The sequence below is a fragment of the Haliotis asinina genome, chromosome 10 (assembly GCF_037392515.1).
Source record: "Haliotis asinina isolate JCU_RB_2024 chromosome 10, JCU_Hal_asi_v2, whole genome shotgun sequence".
In the NCBI taxonomy this organism is placed as follows: Eukaryota; Metazoa; Mollusca; class Gastropoda; order Lepetellida; family Haliotidae; genus Haliotis; species Haliotis asinina.
The window spans coordinates 36547395-36571566 of NC_090289.1; the positions used below are offsets into that span (position 1 = coordinate 36547395).

The 24172-nt window shown below is 40.9% G+C and overlaps 1 protein-coding gene across 1 annotated transcript in view; it reads right to left on the bottom strand.

Annotated features, from left to right (window-relative positions):
- Positions 1 to 19376, bottom strand: part of LOC137297645 (probable nuclear hormone receptor HR38) — a 36961-nt gene extending 17585 nt beyond the window's left edge. Inside the window, exon 1 of the mRNA XM_067829543.1 lies at positions 19208 to 19376. The gene's annotated coding sequence lies outside the window, so the exon portion shown is untranslated. The remainder of the gene's footprint in view (positions 1 to 19207) is intronic.
- Positions 19377 to 24172: the final 4796 nt, after the last annotated feature.

The window sequence follows — 24172 nt, forward strand, 5'->3', positions numbered from 1 at the left end:
TATATATAAGCCTTCAAAATATCACCAACCATTTCATGACATTTTGTCACCTTTCAAAAGTCTGAGAATGCCAGCCGAAACCAAGTGAGACCTTCTCCTACAACAAGATATTCCATGGCAGAACCTGGAGTTCAAAATACCACCCTGACATTTGCGATCGGAAAGACACTACCATGAATTCCAAGCCCATTCTTGACCATGGTGGGTTGTGTAGGTCCTGAAACCTTTCAATACTATTAACATTCTTGGGAAATCAGACAAACTCGCTCACTTCTGAATCTTTAATTGGAAAAATTGATAGGAAAATGTCAATGATAGAATATCAGTATACAGCGGATGGTAGCGGGGACGGTATGGTACTTCTTGTAACACACGACCTTTCAGACACAGCAAATGCCACTACAAAATGGCTATGTGCGACATTTGAGAGTCTGAATCATGCGTATTCAGGAATATATGCAGTACCAGTTCTTGTTGGCTTTCATTGTGTGAATATTCTACTTGTGATTCACATCAAAGACTTTATTTTGTTTAGTTTATGTTGTTTGGATGTCACATATAAGTCGTAACAATTTACCTGCACTCGCCATGTTCTTCTGTTTCGTTGCGACTTGTTTATGTTTACTTGCCCGGATTTCGTTCGTGTTTGTTTATTAACAACCCATTTCAGCATTCCTTACGTTGGATATAATTTGCATGGGTCGTTGTATGTGACAATGTACGAAACAACTCGTGATTCCGGAGCTGCAAAGTGGAAATAAATTCAGTCGAGGACGATGATGATTCTATGCTGGTGAGTGAATGGATGGATTTATGTTTTACGGATGAATTTCTTTCTAGTTCAGCTGTTTGCTAATAAACGTCTGTAATCATTTAAAATACACACATTATCAAAATGCATGGTGTGAAAAATTGTGGAAAGTGCTTTAATTTGCATTGAAATTTTATCGGTCATTTTCCTACTCTGAATTGCACAATTATTTATATAAAAAAACACACAGGATTAATCGAAACACATCGTGTGAAGAATGGGGGGTGACATTTTTTTTAATTTCATTACATGAATGAAAGATGGCTCGTTCTTTTTCATAAATATGCTTAAAAATCCCCGTCATTTTATGAAAATAATGTCACGTGCACAGGAACAATAAACATTTTAGAACCCTAAAATAAACAAGCATATTCGGGGTAGACAGCCGTGTGTCACAATGACCTTTCCTGCGGCGATGTCAATGTGAATCACACTTTCTAGATATTGTGTAAAAAAAGTATTTAAATTTCGGTGGAGGCAGACTACCCTGTGCGTGCAAGGAGGTCTGCACGTGCGGCGGGTGAGGCGATATTGTTTGGAAACCTTGGTTCATTTCTCCCATTCTGATAAACAGCTGTTCCCCAAAGCACGGCATGTCGGGGAAGGATTGTTTACAAACTTATATTTATCGCGTAGGCGCGTAGGAGCATTTTATTTTGAGATACGTTCCGTCTTTAGGAACCACAATGTTCGCCCTAAAATGCTCAAACATTTCACGCATTTTAATAATATAAGGTTTAAAGTTCAAAAAATAAATTAAAATATATAGTAAATATCTGTACAAATTTACCACAGATTGTACGCTAATATTTAAAAATAAAAAAATAAGGTTTAGCAAAGACTTCTGATTATGAATATGCCATGTCTCGTTTGTTTAACCTGTTATTTTGTGACCAGTTTCAAACGTATGCAAAAACGTATGGTTATTGTATTGATATTTAAAGATCTAAAAGCTGGAATGAGCATGACATTTTCTCAGGGGTGTAATTACGACGATTGTCACTTTCTCACTGTCTGTTGTTGAAAAATAATAATTTCCTGGCAAGATGACCATGATTGACCGCCTCTCAAGAACGTTTTGCCGGTCATTTGTTTATACTTGGCAGTTTTGCTATCAAGGTTCCCCTGAGGGAGGGTCTAAAATAATATCTGAAAATATTAAGTAGAACATAACTTTATCTGAACCTTCGAGTTATCAAAATAACTACTAAAACAGTATTATACAAATTTCTACAAATTCGGTTCCACGAATGATTTGTTGAAAACTTAGTCATTCATGTACATATAATAGTCAAATTATATACACAAGAAATACAACACTACACTATAACCATTTTCATTCATTTGAAATATCTTTTCTAAAATATCAGAGTATATCCTATTTTAAATCGCATGTATATATTTTTCAACCTAAACAAAATAACAGTGCTAAATATATTCATGTATATTACTATAAATGTTTTCTAAAACTTTGACTTGATACTGACATACGTAGACGACAGATATTAGACATGTTCCTATCAAGCAATTTTAGGTCTTTGTACCAGGATATTTATAACGTTAGAACGCAGAAAACTTCAAGCAAGATGGCACATCCAAGCTTCCTCTCGTATTACCAACATGGCGCTTCACTGATCCAGAAGAATCCGAAGTTACTGATGTGAATGATGAAGCAATAATTTATGCATTGTATTTCTTTAAGTCTCTTACCCAACGAATATTTGATAAAAGCCATGACAGGTGATGGGAATGGGTGCATGGTTTTGTATATGGTTGACATTTTGCTCATTCTTCACCACTCCATAATTCCCGATCCTTTTTAAAATCAATTTTTCACAAAATTAATACTCTCCAACTTGTTCATCATAAATGACCAGCTCAGATTCATTTCATGGTATGTTAGTGTTTCAAGGGTTATTAAAAGAAATAATAATGGATCAATCGAAAGCAAATAACATAAGTGAAGTTTCAGAAGTATAATGAATAATAATGAGAATTAACTTTTAAAAAGACAAAGAAAATACACTCTTTTAAATAAAAAAAAACACTTTTTTGACGCATGTCCATCTTACGACCAATACGGCTGCAGTGTCAATGACTGATTTAATACGACACTGGCAATGCGCATTGACCTCTGCTATGAGAAATCTAATAGGGAAAGTTTCATTTCAAGGGAAACAATGAACCAGCATTGGAAGTCAACCAGAAACCGTCCTCATCTTACAAAGACATCGCTGATGAGGCGCCGTATCACGACGCCAGTTATATAGACATGCGGGTTGTCCGTTTGACGTTGATCTGAGAAATTGTTAATCTAAATGAAGCTTGTACCACAGAGGGCGTTGTTTACATAACGTCCATCTACTATTTCGGACAACAACAAATTCCTAATTAACGGCGTCCCTGACTAAATCTGACGTCTCTTAGACACAATGGGTTTCTATATTCATTGCGGCGCAGTCCAATTGCATCCAGATCAGTTAAATTTAGAATCCTACTGACGTCACAATTACACGCTGAGCGCGAGACGGCATCAGAAATTCCGACGTCACGGCGAAGAATCGATCTCAGAGCAAGGACCTATGTAACTCTGCCTCCGCAATGGGGTTTTGACGTTCATGGTAGGTTAATCAATATGGCAATACGGAGGCCGAGTGACGACTTCAACAACAATAGGAAATCTATTCCCGCTTCCAGTGACGTCACTTTCAAACCTGTGACGTAAACACAACAGTTAAGTTAGACCCAGGGCCATATTTTTATCGCGCACCACAGCACGGTGATGCTGCGCGTTGTGAGGAGACAGACGAGACGGTCGCATGTCTTGGACCAGCAACCTCAACCTAGGCACCAGTTCCAGGATCTACTCACAGCCAATGCTTCTTCAACTAGTGATTGTTCAAGTGCAGAGGGGCAGTAACAAAACGATATGAACGCCAAAGACAGAACACCCGGCTCCGTCTGCCAACCCAGCCCCTGAACAGGAATCCGAGAGGGTCTCTGATAAGTATTCGTATCTGCCTGGATGGTCAATTTACCAACGATGTATGTGTTTTTCAGAGCCGGTGTCAACCGCGGCCGCTCGTTAGGGGCAGAAGGGTGCCGATAGGAAAACCTGCATTATATCCTAGGGAGATATACCCGGCCTTATCAAGCATTCAAGGGAAGCGGTTGCTGATTCGGAGCAAACAAGGAAGAGGAACACGCCACAAACCTACTTCCGTTCTCATACACGTCGAGTTTGTGGCGCGTCACCGTTATCAGTTTCTTCCCTTGAAATTTGGCAGACAATGGGGGTGAGATATATCAGAACGTTGTTGTAAACGTTCACCAAGTTTTAACAGAGGCAACCATGAAGCTTGTAGTCACTTTTGAGCTTCATTCATGCACTTTTGTGGACGAACACGGGCCAAGCTGGGGGTCAACAGGAGAGACGAAGACAGGACTTAACTTGCCACTTGTAATGCAGGTCCCCGCTGTCCACAATGAGCCAACACTTATGGGCAACAAGCGGTCTCCGCCCTCCTGGATCATGAACAACGCAGGATCTCCCCCTGAATACAAACTGGGCAATGTGTGCCAATAGAGGTCACCTTCGTAGTCCAGATGAAATGACCCTTGCTCGTGTCGGTCGGACACCGAAACCAGATGTCTTGTCTTGTCCCGCCTTTCTCTAAGAACCATTGTCTAAGTCTGGATGTTTGGTTTACGTTTTCTCTGCGAATAGTTCTGAACGTCAAAGATAAGTGTATTATAATACTGATGCATACTTTAATCACAATACCATACAGTGTAACCCCGTTAGTCCGATACCTCGTCTATCTGGACTGGTTTTATTGGCAACACCCATGTGTAAAAAAATATGACACACATTAAGGATATAGCTAGGATTCGTTAACCTACAAGATTTCATAGGGTACGTAATATTGAGTTTCAGTGCCTTATTGAGCCCTATCATGAGCAAACTGATTTTCGAATCAGGGAACTGTTCGTTTAGTAAACGCATCTCATGAGCGGCTCAGAAAAAGAGATTTGGGGGGGGGGGGGGGAGGGGGGCTTCCAATGTCGTTATAAGTTAGTATGGTTTTACGCGCGGCTTTGAGCAATATGTCAGCAATATCACGGCACAAAACTATTCTGGGGTATAGGTCAACTATAACATGATTGTTTGTGTGGACGTTATATTTCTTTTAAAACAGTGAGTTTAGTTTTACGCCGCTTCCTAGCACTATTCCAGCAATGCCACGGCTGGGGACACCAGAAATGGGCTTCACACAACGTACCCACGAGGGGAATCGAACCCAGGTCTTCGGCGTCAAAAGCAATTGCTTTAACCACTAGGCTACCCCTTCGTCCCATTGTGACTGACCTATGGCGTATCGAGACTTCTCATTTAACTGTCATAAGTGAGGCAACACCCGGTTTAGAGTTCATTATAGTTAAATTACTATCAAGTTAAGTTATCATTTAACATAGTCGTGAATGAAATCCTCACATGTCATTCAGGTTTCTGATGTGAACGTCCCTTTGGCTGTAAATTTCTCCATGGTCTATCACGAAAAATAATCCGCATGTACAAACACAAATATCAGTTCCATAAAACTGCAAACCACTAGAAACCTGTGAATTATCTACTTCTAATACGTATGTATAACGCTGAACTCTCCCGTTAGTGTTGCCGCCTTCTGACGTTGTACAGGATTGACGCAAGGTGTGACGTTCATATGACGGACGCCGTGCTGGATGAAACCTGGTCACCTTAGCAACTAAACACTTCTCTAAGACCTTACAGAAGTGTCAGCGATAACAAAACATATACCCCATCTCTTCGTGCCGAAGAACTCAGGCAATTCTTATACATTTATCATGTTCAAGTTCCTATTTGCATTACATTCAAGAATATATACTTGATTCCTCCTGTTAACGAGACCTAATAGCTTTGGTAATATATTTTTTGTCAAGGCTAATACATATATAAACTTTTATTCCACCAAAGGAGAGTACAATTGCATACATATACATTAAATTACATAATGCATACATACATTTTTTAAAATTTATTTTCTTTCTTTTTTTTTAAAGGACAAATAACTTTGGGGATTTTGTAATTAAATCTATGTATGCAGACCTGGTCTCGTCGTGATACGGATGAAATAATGCCGACGTCGCTTTGAAAAAGAATCAAACCCGATAACAGAAAACCAGCATTAATGATACTCAGCTACTCTAACTGAAAATCAAAACAGCACTTTTAATTAAACAGCACGAATTTCGTCCCATACTTATTTTTCCAATCTATGTGGCATTCATCTAACTCAAAATCAAGGACGTCTTAATACCGTGTGCTGTTACGCCTAAGAGTATTGAGTTCTATAAGACGTGTAATTTTTCGAAATACGACACAGCGGCTGCAACAACGCGCGTATCATTGCTATACCGATACCCTCTCTCAAAGTGTCAAGACTCGTTTCATATTCTTCACGTAATTAGTACGAGAAGCACGTCTTTAGTAAAGCAGTTGGTGGTTATACAACCTTCTTTGTTTTCAGGTGTTGTTTGTACATGGTAAAAAGGAGATTAATTTTCTCTCCGTTACGTTATGGCAGTGTCGTGTCAATGCGAAAAGGCACAAAAATCACAGCAGGAAGATATTACCTCGTCTTTAACACACGGACTGCTTGCCTCAAGGTTCGGTTTCTATGTCAAAGAAAGTTAGATCATAATATGGCGTATAATTTACATGGAACTCAGCTGATACGTTCATCATTCATTCAGTGGTCATAAATTATTTGACATGGAAAACGTGAAACACTGCAACTGAATGTTACAGAGTTCTCTGTTCAGACCATATGACACGGTGGCGATAAGAACAGTATGTACATAGCGTATATGAATAGCCATGCCTCTGTTTGTTTCAATTACTTTTACGTATACTTAACTTAAAAATCTATCGGCAACTTTAACAAAGTAAAGTTTGTTTTGAAATTTAAAACGTGGTGTTTGAAGTGATTCACGCGGCAGTTTGTTTGAACAAGTATCACTGAAACGGGCGCATAGTTACACACGGTCCACACAAGAAATGCATGTTTTCGTGACCCCCAAAAAATCTTACTTGGTATATAGTACAGATAATCAAATTCAAGGCATCTTACTCCAAATTATTATTGTGTCGCAGTTAAGATGGTTACGTTGCTTCTTTACAAAATATAGCATGGCATTTGTTAGTTCATAATCACTACTTTGACATAAAAGTTAAACTGCATTTTCTATTTATGTGATCACATATACACCCTTTTTGCCCATATGCTATACTCCCTAAACTCCCCTCCTCTACTCAAAACCACAACCTCTTCTCCCTTCCCCCCCCCACCCCCCCCCCCCCCCCCCCCCACCCCCACCCCCACCCCCACACACACATCCCCCGCCTTTAAGTCCAACCCGTATTGGATGGCATGTCACTAATGATGGCACGTCTAACACCGCTATGAGACGCCAGGGGCAAACCCTTAGATATCTGAGTTCGCACCGTCCATCTCCTCCGTATTATGAGGCTGCCTCACCCCTAGCCATAATCTATTTTTCCACTGTGCGGGTGGTGATAATTGATGTCATTCTGTCTCATCCAAAATTCTTTACCCCCTTCACCCAATTATACCACCCACTCTGTCACATTTAAGGCATCCTTCATTAAAAACTGTGCCAGACTAAACGACATCCTTAACCCCTAACTCCCACTCCCAACCCATCACCTACGTTACAGACTCCTCCACACCCCCAGTTCACGATACACAAACCCTTACCCTCACTGCACCAACCCTGACTATCTTACACATCACCCTAACCCCGACCCTGCCCACCTACATGTCACCCTGTTTTAACCATAAACAAAACCTTACCCTCACTACACCCACCCCTGACCAACTAACCCCCTCACAATCTTACACATCAACCTAACTCGTACCCTACCCCAAGCCACCCTGTCTTCACCATACACAAACCCTTTCCGTCACTAACCCACCCCTGACCATATTACACATCCACCTAACCCCGACCCTCCCTTTCCCCAAGCCACTCTGGTTTCACCATACACAAAATCTTACCCAAACTTAACTAACCTCCTCACCATCTTACACATCACCCTAACCCCGACACTACCCAACCTCAAGTCACCGGGATTTCACCATACACAAACCCTTACCCTCACTTAACCAACCCCCTCATCCATCTTACACTTCACCCTAACCCCGACACTACCTATCCCCATGTCACCCTGGTTTCACCATACACAAACCCTTACTCTCACTACACCCACCCCTGACCTTCTTACACATCACCCTAATCCCGACAAGTCTGAGTATCACTAACAACATCTCCACCCCGACACATCAATCCCACCCGTCAGTCTTCATCATCATCATCACCCTCACCAAACACATCCCCACAATCTCTGCATCAACCCATCCGCCATCTCGTCAAAATGTTAGCAGCAGGTAAGTACCATATCTCACCCCAAACCTGTCACCCCTTCCCTAAATCCCCACCCCAACAAAAACTCACCAGTTTCGGCGTCTCCACCAAGTGCATGCTTAGTCCGTGGGCATATGTACATGAGGGGGGATGTCAGCCAAAGGCAGGGGCCGAGGGAGACGTCCTCTGTCTCAACATACCTACATACTGTGAGGTAGTTGGATAGTCTTACTCGGCTATATTTGACAAGCTTCAGGTGCTCCTACCTAGCGAAAACGATTGATGTTTGCTCGCGGTTAATTAAACGCCGTCTTTCGACTCTTATGGAGCCATGTAGGTTGCTCGTTTAGACGATACCGTGGAAGCTCAGCGCAGCCTGCTTTCCCTCTGCTGTGTCGGTCATGAGCTGGGGTGAACTAAGGTCGCTGTCCACTGGAGGACACTACGTAGCCCGTACTTGCTCCATTTGGTTTATCTGGTCAGCAAAATGTTCCATATGTCATAAACAGGTAACACAAATGGACTGAAAGGTTTGGAAAGCTTTGGAAAATCGTATTCACTAGCCAAATATCAAAACCTTCTGTTAAAGGTCATATTTAAAGAAGGCTCTGACAGCTCTTGACCACAGGTCTGACGTGCAGCCATTATATCGGTGAATTGGTGCCAAAACGTACACTGGTGAACGAATTATAACCAGTGCTATTCATAGATGGGAAATTAAACACGAGCTGTACTCACTTTACTAAACACATAAAACACTCAATAATCCACACACCTCTGAATTTAGAACCGACATCCACAACAAAGAGCTTCCGATATGAACGAGTGATTGTCGCAAATTAATCGCTAAGTTTCAAGCGGGTTCTCTGGCAATAGATTAGGGATGTAAAGACGCAGGATTTGGTTACGAATTATGGATCGTCCTTCAAGAAATGTTCGATTTTTGTGGCAGATCTTTTGCACGTGCGCACGTCCGCAGACGACACATGCAAACAAAGAGACGGTAGGTATACGTTACATGTGTTTGCAGTTTTGTAGAACAGTTCGACATTTGACACCTCTCAACGATTTGATAGAGTTTGATCTGCATGCCGTCAACTGATAGACGTGCGATACGTCAATAGTATGAAAACATTCGGAAGGACTTGGCAGATTTTTGCCCGAAACAAGAAACTATACCTTTTGATTTGCAGCACGAGCGCACACAGAAATGCACAGAGCACTACCCTCTCGTCGATGTTTTCCCCAATCACAAATATTTGGATGCAAAAATATGGACCCATGTCTTAGTATCAGAAATTGCGGCGCCACATCCTATCTTCTTTCCGTTTCTAAGCCGATGCTTGTTTTCGTATCGAGTATAGGTTTTCGTTCGTTTCACTATGATACCCAGGACAGGATTTGAGGAAACCGGCTCTCTAGTCAAAATAGTGTCTATTTCACGATAAGAATCGCAGGAGGAATTCAATGGATACGTCCAATGGCCAGCACGATACCGCCAAAAAACACCTAAAATAGTTGCGACGTTGCTGAGAAATTGACGGCACGTCAGTTACTGGGGTTTTAGACAACAGTTAGGCAAGCCACTGAAATACCGCGATCTTCTTGTGCTCTTTGATTTATAGAGGAAGGATAAGCAGCTCGTTTACTTTATCATTTATCCATCTTTTTTCTTCTCTTTTACGGACTATTCACATTTACAACTTATGACGTCATTACGTTTGTGTGGATGGACGTGTAGTCATATGAAATAATTCAACATATTTCAAAAGTCTAAAACCAACTATTTTAAATGAAATCGTTGTTACACGAATAGTATGTTCTGAACAAAGAGGCAATGCAAAAAACATATCAACTCTTACGTTTGAATTAAATCAACTCAGATTATTGTCTTTGAAATGCTTTGAAAATCGGGATGATAATGATTAAAGAGAAAATATGAAAAAAAACATTCTGCTTCTCTGACTTGCTCGTTTAATCGTGAAAGCAATTCTTATCTGGTTGTAAATTATGGACAGCAGTTTGTTAGCAAAGGTAGAAATGATGGCTTTGGTTCGTAACAGAATCCTCAGCTCCGGCGATAATAGCTTCACGCCATAACTATACTCAAGGAACAAGATCGATGACAAAACTAACTTTGTCTTCACTGTTGATAGCGATGTCCATAATCAGCTATTCCTGCGCAAACAAGACTGTAGGATACAACCTATGATAATATATACTGCTATGACTGTGAAGATGGATTTCACATTATATATCATTACTGTTCTTGATCTCATTGTTTACCATGTACAATTCGCCACAAATACTAGTTACTGACAACTACCTACAATCTTTTCATATTTATTCAGTGATTATCAAACATCTTCTTGTATACCTGTGTTCTTGCAAGTTATTATACGCACATGAAATCAAGCATCAATATTGATTTTCATAATTATATACTCGTATTCTGACAAGTAGCTCTAATCTGACGCTATTTTGCACTTTAATGCCTTGATCAAATTGTCGTGAAACTATCAATTTGGGTACTTTTTTAAACAAGAATTCTTTCGTTGCTGTTCGATGGGGTATTCCTTGTATTTGAACAAAGTAAGACTGCGGGTATTTGTCTTGAACTATTTGGGAAACAAACTAACTTTGATAACGATTGCACGTTGTGAAATGCATATCTTAATGCCTGTTGGCCATGGAAGCGATACATTAACACTACACCGCCAGAATCGACTGCAAACCCGTCCGCGACATACTTCACAGACGAAAAAACCGGGACTCTGGCTTGCTTTACGAACCCAAACGCTACCCGAGGGCAGGCAGTGACGCAGATATGTGGCGAAAACACTTGCACGTTGGCGTTGCCAAACGCCGCGGTTGTAGTATGTGCACCTGTCGCATAACTTGAGATTCTACTAGCCCTAAATCGTCGAAATCAGAAGCATACCTCCACTTTTGCTAGCCTTTGTAACTGACGAGTCACAAGTGTTTTGGTGTCCCCGGTGCAGGAGATAGGATTTACCCCCGACGTCCTCGCATCGCTCGAGACGACGAGCAAGCAGCGCGCGCCTGGTTCGGCGCGGGACAAGGGGACATTCTTCTCGTGTATGGTGAAATTGCCCCCTCCCCCTCGTAACGCTTCAGACGGAGACTCATCGACCGACAGGAGTAACAATTCATATACGTCGTGCAATAATTCCAACTAAGCCTTGCCCTGTTAGGGTATACAGTACAGAGCACCAACGTCCAAAACCAGCATGACTAAATTAAGAACAATTTTAATCAGTCCATAGCTGTTGGTGACACCTTGTTAAAATTTACGTTAACGCACGTGACTCACAATGTTACCTAATGTGCCTTGTGTAATTATCAGTGCATCGATCAATACAGACGGTTAAGATAAGACATTTTTCAGATGGGTATGCATGGTGCTAAAACACAACGTGAAAGTAGGTATGCTAAAGGTATGAACACTACAACACAAAGACAGCCGTGCGGACATACCTGAATCGTTTACCGTTTCCTGACAATTCAACAGCTGAAACTGTAGTAAAGTCAAAAATAGACAACGGTTGAAGCAGCTTACAATGATATTGTGAAATACAATATGTGCCGTGTGTTCGGTTTCATCTGCCGACTATACCATTAGAGGGAAGTACGAGAATTGTTAGTTCCTTCAGCACGTACGACCAATCAGCCGGCTTTTATCGATTGATGCCGACTGCCTTCCCAACTTCTATACTACAATACATTGAAAGACGAAACCACATCTCGAAACATTGCTAACGAGGAAATTCAACAAATATTGAAGAACTTGAGCTCAACGTGAAATACGCGCGAGATATTAGATGCATTCCTATCTAAATAGGATGCAAAACTGGGTCACTTCGGTCTTGAACGTAGATGACTAAAAAGTTACGATACAAACGAACTATTATCTGAAAATCAAAAGCATTAAGCACCACATGCAAACGAAACGTAAAGATAATAGTTATTAGCTGTTTGATGTATGAATAATTAATCCAAACAATTCCAAATATAGTTTCCTTAACAAGAAAATGGCAGGTTTGGGTTTGGGTTCTTAAAGTTAAAATGCATCAGGTACAAGATAAATTACGGAGAAAAAGAGCAATGAGAGAAAATAAAGAGATGTTGACAAGTCCAATTAAATTACCAGTTTGGAGGAAGCTCCAACGTAGAGAGGGTCGTATCCAGTAACAGACTTGCCTCTGACAAATGCAAACGATGCCAAGGCGCGTTGACAATTGGTTATTTGTACTAGATCTAGCTGAATAAAAGCGTTTTTCACCTGCATTTAATAGCCAACAGTGAGAAGCACTGCGGCTTGCCTCAAAGATATCTGGTATCTAACTCACGTTATCCGCTGCCCACAACTAGACAACGCAGTGACATCGTGACGTCACAAGCTTACGGCAACACGTGACGTCACACCCTTTAATTGTTCGTCTCGTGCGAACGTGACGTCGACGTGCGTCATCGGGCGATGTCCACGAAGCTCTAGGAATCCCCGTCCTACCGTTCAATACCACCGCTAACTTGTAGAGAATATTGATCGGTCGTGAGTGCACGCTCCGCAATTCTAACGGCTATCTCTCGCCGACTCAGTCGCTCATGGGCTTAATTGCTACTTCTATCAATATAGTTCCTGCTTGCTAATTTCCGACTATCTACACCTATTTGATATACACCGGTTCGGTTTAACCCCCACTGTTTCCAAGAAGGTGATTTTATGTCATGCAAAACCTGGCTTTCAACCGACATTGCTCTGCTCGACAAACATCTGTTTGGTCCATGATTACCAAAGAATGTCTGGTGTTAACTCGTTTCAACTCTACATTTTCTTGATCTACACATTTATCTTGCACGATCGCAGTTGATACACTCCGAGAGCAGACGAAACATTTCGTGGTATTTTCTTCACCAACGAACTTGCGCCAAATGAGCCTAATCTCTCTGCAGGGACAAATTTGGTAGTTGGCGATGCCTCCAAGTTTTGACCAAGACCCATGCAGGGCCAAAACGCATGTTCTGTTTGTGCAATTGAAATAAATATTTTCTTTGACAGACGTAACAAGAAAGTATTTTTCAAGCCGAAAATCCAGCTGGTCATTTAGTATGGGGTATTTTGCACGAACCACTTGAAACAACAATCACTGCCAGGAAAGAACGTGAGCGCACAGTGTGGAGTTACACACACAAGACTCTAGACGGATTCCTCCCATTGTCTTGCGCCTTGCGCGCGGAAAAATAGACCTCTCCTTTTGATATCTGGAGGCCTATTTCCCTCGCCACTGCATACTCCAAGTACGATTTGAGGCTATTTCTCTCACGGCAAAACGAGTCGGGTAGGATTTCATTCCGATGGATTTCAGGCAATTCCCTTAACACTATGCGCGATGGGAAACTGTGAAGTCAAAGCCATACAGTTCAAGAGCGAAGAGAACATCTTTTAGCAATTTATTCTTTCTGGCAAATCTCCCTTTGTATGACAAGTACATATTAATTATTCAAGTCAAACATATATTTCCCTGTCTTCACTGTCGATTTCTGAAGATGTTTTGATGTCCTTACAAAACAAAACTCATTAAACTTGTTCAAGAGATACATAAATGAGACGAGAGTTAGCCTTACGAGAGAAATATCGCTTATTCATGTAATAATTTCTGTCAGAATCGCCAGTCGTATAGGACTTCAAAGGCTATAAAGACTGATTAAATTCACCGGAAAGACTTAATACAGAAAAACCTAGCCTGCCGTTACGCGACGATCCTCGTTGTTGTGAGAGTCGCACTAATGAAATGAATTCTACATCACGTCGTCTGGACAATTGAACATATCTGATTTCACATCTTGTGAAGACAATAGACCAGTCACATGACTAGATAAATCTAGTGACGTCATCAGACGTACTCATTTACTTTCACAAAATGTTAGTTTACCCCGTGACACTCGTAACAAAACAAAATCATTTGAAAAGGAGGAAATTGTAGGTGTGCTATTATTTATTCATTTTTTGACACAGTTTGCTTTCCTGGCTATGGATGACCGACTAATAGTCCACTTTATCTATCTTATTTCCTTTCTTTTGTAAATCTACCGCGGAAATGTCCAATTAATGCATTCAGTTTGTTTTGACAAATCTATATATCATTAGCCAAGGGGGTTGTGCGCCGGTGTGTGTGCAGAGTTGACAGTTAGCCCGGGAGAAACGTCCTTTCTAATGATGTTTCGCCACTACCATGTCAATCCAGAACAAATACTTTCATTTACAGGTAACCATTTCGTTTATCTTGAACGAAATCCTCCACAGGCAATGTTAAATAGTACACGATCGGTCTTACATGTGCAGCGTGTTATTTGAACTCTTACCAAAGTCAATATTTCCTTGGCCGAAAAGTCTTACAATTTCATCTTGTGTCTCACTCCCTCGAACTCAGGCTCTAATATGGCGGTTAATGGGTCGAAAGTCAGCGCGTTCTCTCGCAATATGCGCGTAGGTTGTTTGGATGTCCTTACAAATTATCAGTGAAAGTTGGCCACTGCCCCCAGGAACAAGTCTCAAATTCATTGCATTTGTGTTATCGGCTGAAAGATGTTTTAGTCGCATATGTGAATAGTCGTTGGGGCAATAACACTCTCACTATCTCAAATTACCTCTTGAAAGCATCACTTTAGCCACCATGATATGAGTCTTTTATCCCTGAAGGCCGGAATGGTAGTGTTTCTCCCTACTATCTTCCTGACAGGTACTTCAGACCCCAAACAAAGAAGCTTATCTCCTTAAGAGATAAAATACTGGGGACAGTATAACCTCAATTACTCTCTAGTATAGAAACAAAACAAAGGAATTTGACGAATTGAACATCTATACATTATGGACTTAGAAAACGGAGCATAATGAGAATTCGAAAACGGATCGATACTTTTCTCCATTTTCTTACTCTCAGTAAGTTTTTTTTTTCTTATCAGCTTTTTTTTTAATTTTCTGGTTCTATAAGCAGTCTCTTCACGCAGAACAAAGTGGTCACGTGGTCTCGTCAATAATCCATCACATATAGAGATATATTATACCCCATTTGAGGTCCAGTTACTTAACACCACAGTAAAACGGTGCGAGTTATCAACATATTATAAAGTTGTTTGTGACATTCACAAATAGTCTTCATTAAAACCTATCCGACTGTTGGTACATAAATACTTAAAAATACAATGTTTGCTATTTTTTACAGAATATCGAATTCAAACATTTTGAATTTTTCATAACTTGTCGAGTATTCATTTACATGCGCGGCCTCAGCATTAAAAATTGAACATTTTACCTCTGGGAAAACACACTTCAACTGGTATAATGTCGAAAAAATGCTTATCATGTATATTTTAATACTTTCAGAGCACCAAGACCACACGCACAACGTGTAGGTCAAATATAACCATGTAGATATATAGACAAATGCAGAAGTGGATGATCATGTAATGTCCAAAAAAAGATGTGTGTGTTTTCAGATGGGTGATTTTCTCAGTATGTTTCATTAATGTAACATATGTATATTTTACTGTGAATTTCCAGTATGTATGTATGTATGTATGTATGTATGTATGTATGTATGTATGTATGTATGTATGTATGTATGTATGCATGTATGCATGTATGTATGTATGTATGTATGTATGAGAGTGTGTGTATGTGCGTGCGTGTGTGTGCGTGCGTGCCTCTGTGTGTGTATGTGCGTGTGTGTGTTTGCTGATGATGATGCTCAAGCCAAAATGCCAATACCACAAACCACACAATACTTTCAATACAGTGAAAGAAATGTGATAAGTGTTATAACTAAACAACATATATTCACAAACACAATTACGTTTAAATACAATGTAAGTTTGAAGTTTTAAACATTACACCTACCAGATGGTATCAGTGGGTCAATGCTGTGGTCAAGCGGTTATCGAACACCTAGGAGAGACTGTGGAAGCCCGTACATAGCTGCCTCGTAGCACGAATGACTAGCGCCTACTGCTTCGCGTAGGGTCTTCACAGTTACTTGTCATTTCACGACAAACGACTTAATTCCCCTCCGATCCTTAGTCCCAAGATGTGTATTTTAGAACACTTTCGTCAGCTGTCAGCGTCCAGGTGAGGCGTACAAGTAAACTGGTACTTGATTACAGGTAGGTATAACCCACAGGTGAATGAATATGTGCTCAGGTTAATATACATCCCGCCTACACTTTTAACATTTCAAGACTGCTGGGACATCAATACCGCCAGGTGGCCCAATTCTCCGCGAAAACCAACAAATTGTATACATTATATTCAAGAGTTTCGTTATATAAACATGAAACCATGATATATAATGTAGGACGCAAGATGACGTTGTGGTCAGATTGGCCGTGTTGAGAATCGTTTCAAGTTGAAAAAGAAGAAATACAGATTTCAAACGTTTCGAAATAGTTCTATCTTTGTAGGATAGGCATATCATTAAAAATGAAACATGTCTCGTGTAGTTTTGAAACAATCATTCGCCTGCGCACGACACAGAGTCTTCAAAATCGATATCATATCTCAAAATATTCTCATAAGTGATTATCGACCTGAGCTTTCATATACAATATACATATCCTGAGATATCGGTTATACAATAAATGTATACACTTGTATTGTAAAGCCGAACGCCAGATGTCTACATGTACAGTTAACTTGTACATTTCAGCTACTGCTTAAATTGAATACATCTGAATTTCAAACAGTACATTTGTTCTCGATTTTGGCTTAAATTCTTATCTGCTAGTCTGAATTAATAATATGCAGGGAACTATCGTTTACGCATCTCAGCCTATATTTCTGTCCCGCCGGGTGGGTTTGGCTGGGGTTTTTTTTTTCAAATCGATTTTATTCAATATATAAGCAAAGAGGAAGCAAAAACTTTGGAGAAGCTAAGTAGCTCAACAAACACAAACTCGTTAGACGCTGATCAGGACAATTTCAAAGTTTGTGAAATTCTATCCATTCTCAGCCGAAAACCGTAAACTATCTTTGAATGATTCCGAGGTTTCATTTACAATGGAATCACTTAAAACTCCCGTTACCAAGGCAACGGTAAGCGTACGGAACAACTGATGTAGTGTCACGATTCAATAATGTGAACAGTCAGTAGTAACTCGTTTCTGATTGAATTATATTCTCCATAAATAGTTAATTTTGTGATATGCTACATAAATTCCAGTTCGAAAACGGAATAATTTCAGACATGAATTGAATTAATAATAAACCCGAATTTGTCTAATGTTTTAATTTGTCATTATCAGTTATCAATCGAAAACAACATATCTGTCAATCGATAATATAAGGAAACGTGTGAGAAAATATATTACAAATGTGTCACACGAACAGTTGTTTCAAAACGCTTGCGTGACGTATGAAAACAATCGTTGAATAGAAATCGATGCGAGAATGAACCCGAAAGCTGTGTCTGTCCTAGTAATCTCCCTTTAACTGAGAGTCGCTCGTTCACGAGGTAGTGTGGAGAAGTGAAATTGACTGACGCCGCGAGTTCTCCCGGTTCGCTTCGTCATATTACAAGTTACTCCAAATCAAATCAGAGAAGAAAATCGATTGTGGCTCCGCAGCTGAAGACGGAAAAGCATGGTTGTTCGGGAATCTACCTGTCTTTGGTTTACAACCTTCGTATATAATAGTGGCGGGTTTCTAGCCTAATGTGTGTAAATAGCTAATAAATATTTAATGCATTTAATTGTGTGTTCCTTCCGCGGTGCGTATGGCGTTTGTGTAACTGTTAATGTTTTTCACTATGTTTGTTTACTGTGTTTACAAACAACAGACGCAAAACCTGCACAGTCACAAATATGAAACGGTTTACAGGATAACATGCAAACACAAGCATTGCAAGGAAAAACACAATGCCACTAATATGAGTTTTGTAGAGCAAATTATATTCAATCAATATCGATTTTGAAAAAAAGGTAAATATTGACAAAGGATTTATATCATTGAGTTTTAAAATTTAATACAAGAAATTACAATTAATAATTTACTAGAGAATGCTTTACGAGACAAATTGCCATTTAAGTCTTTCCTGGGCTATTCCTGTTTTATCCTGAACTCACAACTTTGCTTTGAACACATGGCGGACGACCCAAGCAAGTAAAACATCGCGCTGGAATCGTTTGTTTTCTAAGACGTGTGGCTTTCAGCCAGTGCGTATAATATTTGATAGCACGGAATTGTACGAATTTCCCCCCATTCCATCCCCTGGCAGAACCGATGTGAGCAAGATATCCTACAGATGGAGAGACAGGGAATCGGGTTTAGAAAATGGAAGAAATTTCCTTCAATGCTGTTATCTCGCTACCGAAACAATGACTTAAACCTGTCATTCACTATTCCAAAATATGGTCAAATGAAGAAAATGTATGCCCCTCGATTCAAAATATTGTGATTCACATACTCGAAGAAAGCGCAAATGGCAAAAACTATCATGCATAATAAACGTACAATTTGCACAGAGAGGGAGGTGTGGAGATTAACCTGTTATTATATCTGTTACACAGGTAAACGACGATCAGACTCTAGCGCGTTTAATATGAGCATAAGCGATGTGTTAATGTTGACACTCCGCGAAATCCCCGGTCTTTGTTTAAGAAAACATTCCATTACAGCTGATAAGCGCTAATGAGCCAATATATGTATATCGCTATCAACGTCCCCTTCCTCTTGCACAGGTAGCGTGCCAAACACCTGGAGCGAGGACCCCCCACAAGCACTCGCTTACAAACACAACTCGAACAGACGACATTGGGTAAACATTTACTTAGCAATTAAATAGATCTAATTACGTGTGCCATTGAACCAAGTGATAAAGCACGTGTGCAGTGAAATATACAAACAAGCTTTCCTACCTTGATGTAACGTCTCTGTAACGCCTATGGTTACGGGCACAGCTTGTAATGGCACTGGCTTCTCTTCGTCCTTCTCTAGAATATAATTCAAAGCCAGCGTGCATATAACCAGCTCTCAACCCAAACGACTCTAAAGCGTGTTGGCCTGCTTGGCGTTCGCAGGAAGCTTCTAGCTTCTCCGAGAGTTTGTGCATCGTACGTATATATTTCATGATCATCGTAACTGAAGTCTAGAGAGGCCGTGACGTCACGCAGCAGCGCGCTTGACGTCACCAGCTTTCAATGCACATTGCTTGTAATTGGAAGCGTAGAGACGAGCTCGCTGATTGGCTCTCCCAGTCTATACCCTTCGGTTGGTTAATAAGCCTCCGCGTCAGAAGTCGGTCGGGAGAGAGCTGTGACGTCACATATCCCTCTGACGCAGTCCGACAGATTGGAGTCTAAACATAGAACGGTTACAGCCACCATTAGCTACAATACAATATTGATCGAAGGTTTGCAAGACAACAGAGAGAAATTCGATGTGTACTTATCATAATTTGGCCGTCCTGCCAAAGCACACTGTTTCACGTACTAAGTAATCTTACTTTCTTGAAGATTTGCTCTAAATTTAGCGGGTACTCCCAACAATAATGACACTGGGGTCTTCCATGCATAAGAAGGGGCGAAATATTGATTCACTATGAAGAATCCAAACGGTCCGTTCCGAGATGCATTTGAGCGGAAGCGAATCACTGGCCGGGGATATACATAGAATGATAAGGCTTTGTTTATGAGAAAGCGGTGCTGGAACTGGGTCAAGAATTGGGCGGGGGTGCCGACAAACGAATGGTTTCTAGTTTCCGTATCCAATAAAATGCAATATATTTATTATGCACAGAGAAAGCAATGATGCTGTCTCTAAAGATTAGATACCTCAGAACACAGCGACTTCCACAAGGCATCCCGGTTTGATTTAAAGATATGTATCAGAAGAAATCGCTGTCGTTTTGTAAATAGCCTGCAAACGTTGTAGCTAAAATAAACGATATGCAAACTCGGGTTTACATTAAAAGCTCCGGTTCTTTAAATATATTGTATAGAAACCAGACAATATGTTTTTCTTGCTTCATAATGTATAAATATATGAATTTGCTACTTTGGGTGTTTGTTTTGGCGGAACTTTTAGAAATTTGATCACCCGTCCCTGGAATTAATACGTCTGTTTGGACAGCCCTCTCAATATGTCTCATCGAACGTTTTATCGAATTTCTCCTCTTGTCCTGGAAATAATACTGAGTAAAGTTTATATAATGATAGAATCTTAAGCAAATGTTGACCAGATCAACTCTTACGATGTAAGGCAGACTGGTTAAACAATGCTGAGAAAGATAATATTTTAAGGTGTTGCAAATAAAAGCAATAAGATAAACATGTTCTGTAAACAAGAGAATATTCAGAATCAGACTAGTTCCAGCCCGAGTATCCAGGATTATCATTCTTCGGTTTACAGTCTTATAGGCGTATTAGCTCTTGGGGTGAGGTGTGTCCGTTCAGATGCAGGTATAGTTAGTGTAATTATAGAAGAAATCAATGAGACTTCGTTGGGCTTTTTCCTCATCATCATCACACTTGCATATCCCCTTGTTCTAGCCCAGTATACCCTAAGTGACCACAGAATAAAGCGAAGGCATTTCCGTTAAGTAATAACCCCCCTACACTGTACCCAATCACACCCATTTTGATACACGTTGAGAACCTGCAAGGTATTGTCTGCCATTACTTTCAATAGCTTGGTTGCCTAATGCGTTAGTTTCCCCGATAAGTACTCCATGAAGAGAAACTCATACCGCCCGTTTGAATGACACCCCACCTCCAAGACAATAGGAAAGCCATTTTGCTTTTTCAGAATGTGGTCGGATACATCTTGGTAGCACTTCCAAGTCCGATCGCGCCAAAATGACCATGTCCCTGCTTTCATGTGGGGCACGTGTTTGTCATTGCCTGCCGCCCGGAGTAATTAAGGGAGCAGGATATGGGAGGAAGGAGACATCAAAGCCACCAGCCTGCACAACTTATTGTTTCCATTTTCTGCCAATTTTGGACAATGGCGCGAAAGGTATCACTACAGGATGGGCACCTCCAGATGGACAAACAAACGGAACGGTTGACTAGGATGTGCTGGCTTCTTGAGTCGGTTGGGTTGTAGATACAGATGAACTCGATTTTTGAGCGCGATCGTCCTCAATGCACTATGATGGCGTCGCTAAGACGCTGACAGGGGGGCCATGTTGTTAGGGAGGGGTGCCCATCTTCATCATGAACGTCGGGAATTGGTATTGTGTCGGTATTTTCTTTGTTCTTTCCCAGGTGATAGTCTTCAATCCTTCCATCTATTCAGGCACCTCTCGTGGGAAGTCCACACCATTAATGAATGAAGCATGTTAAGGGCAGAGAACTTTCCATCCTTTACTACACAGCCCCATCAATGCTTTCCATAACCCCAGTCTACACGCAAGGGAACAACAACGCTAATTATTTCACCTACATCACGTTTCTTTTTATTTCACATTACCAAATTCATATTCCCCCCTCCAGTATGTCATCACGCCCTAATGGTACTCAATTGCAGAGGAATTTTGTACAACAGGAAACAGACAATAATGTCTCATGACATCAGGTCAAGGGTCAATTGGCTCCGAAAGGAAGTCGACACTTATTCCGCGTGTTCCCGACACAAGGAACCATTGTCAACTTTCGACCAGACAGCTGCACGTTCCCATAGTGGGAGGGGGTTCGTCCCAAGTAGCGTTCGACGTTGTGGAATCGGTAGAAGAAGATTTAAAACGTATCAGTTCAATTCCTTATTGCGTCTTTTGCTTAAAGGGCATGGATCTGGTTTCCTATGTTATTTTACGTGTAGGAGTTACCGGGGCGTGAGACCAGTTGTCAGTGTTTTCCTTCCAAACTATCATGTTTCTTGTTTTTGTTTGATTTCCAACGACAGTCCCATGTATTGTTACCAGGCCGGTCTAATTGTTTTAAGACGGGGTCAGAGTTCGACGGGACGCATCCTGTCCTGGTATTGTCATAACCCCATAGGGACAGACCCATCAGGTAAATATCCCCGTTTTTACAAGTACACGGAGATGTCAATACATACCTCCCCATGATCAAGTTACCGTATCCCTAAATATTATAAAACGTTGAAATTCATTCCAGTGACGGACCCAAGCTTGTGTATTTGTCTTAAGTCTGAACCGTGGACTGAAATCCTAGAATGCCCCGCGAAACCTAAAAAATGGTAATGGTTCCAGTATTACGTCCGACATGCGTATTTTTCCAAAGAGTAGAGCCATCCGCGAAGTCTCTGTATCGTCTAACACGCACATCATCTTTCCTATTACCAGATTGTCAGATTTGCTATTTTTCTTTGCCAAGTCTGCCACTTTGGCCCAGGAAACTATAGTAGCTCTTCCACATGGTGTAATATTTGTTAAATAGATGCGAAATTGAAATCGGATGACGATACAGAACCAACAGAAGAGAACGATTATCGTGGATTCTCAAGCACATGTCTTGATGTGTTAAGACTGGGGTGGCGCACGGGGGACAACAGACACGCCTAGTTTAGTGAAAGCACGTGCAAGACGGGGACCCCGCGAGCAGTGCGCGTGCAGCTTTGGATTGAGGCTAATGAAACAATAATGATAAACCCTGAACACCCCATTCCCACCTGGATCGAGCTGTGTTTGTTGAATCTGTGAGCGGGCAGACCACCAAACTAGACATAAATATACAGAGATGTTGCGTTTATTTTGCTTATGCCCAGCTAGAAGGATGTTTTGCGTTCTCCCCAAAACATTTCTGCCAGATGAGTTGGAACTTTGGGGGGAATCAGCGTTGATCGTGATAACATCGGGGGGTCGCCATATTGACGAAACAATGCCACAAATCTGATTCAATAATTGTTGAAATTCTTTACGTCCTTGTCGGGGATGTGAAATTTTGTCCATGTGAGCAAACCTGGCTTCATGTGTTCAGTGACACTTGTGCTTATCCTCCAACATGTCCACCCTGGTGCTGTTCGACCGGCTGTCGAATCTCGTGTTATGCTGGAATGTTGTTTCTTGATTTTGAGATATTCCAGGAAGGTTTTAAGAATGTCCTATAGGTCTTGTTCCAAATATTCCAGGACCAGAATCTTCCATCGCTCTCCCAACTTAAGTCGAGGAGGACGGAACAACTAAACCCAATAGGAACATTCCGACAACGGGTGTCTCTTTATTCAAAAGTATTTCTTCATATTGACGTAAGTCCTGTTTTGATCATTGTCAAAATATCCAAACTTTTGAGAATACGTTCAAAAGGAATATGTTGTAAGGTTCGCCATTATTTCTGCCATGTTGCAACATTGTGTCTAAATACTACCATAAATGGTAAGGAATCGTTAGGTATTGACCAAAATAGGTCTTTTGTGTATGTTGTCCCACGCAGTGGTTCCATCACACATTAAAGTGTGTCATCCGCGCGGTAACAAGGTCATAGCGATGACGCGAGACCCACCAAGGTTGATCAATCTGCTGACGTCACACATGTGGCCTCGTGCCCTAGCAATCATTGCTGGACATGCGCACAACATCAGATTGCGTGATTGCCGGCTGGCCGATCGATATTTCGTCTGCTGATTATCATATGACGTAGGCAGTGACGCTGCGAGCCCCTTCTGATGTATATTTCCGTATATGGAATCACACCTTGTGACGTAAAACGTTCTATTGTGGTGCCTAGTCACAGAGGGTTTCTTGACACCTCCATAAAGAAATGCTCAATTGATTTTGTCTAAAAATAGTTGTTCTACTAACATCCCTATTATGGTGTTTTAACCTCCCACGAGCTTGAGCGTGAAGCATGATCAATAAGTGCACAGGACAATTTGCAAACTTGCAATTTTCCCAGATTTGCCCCCTGACATCAGAGTCCCAC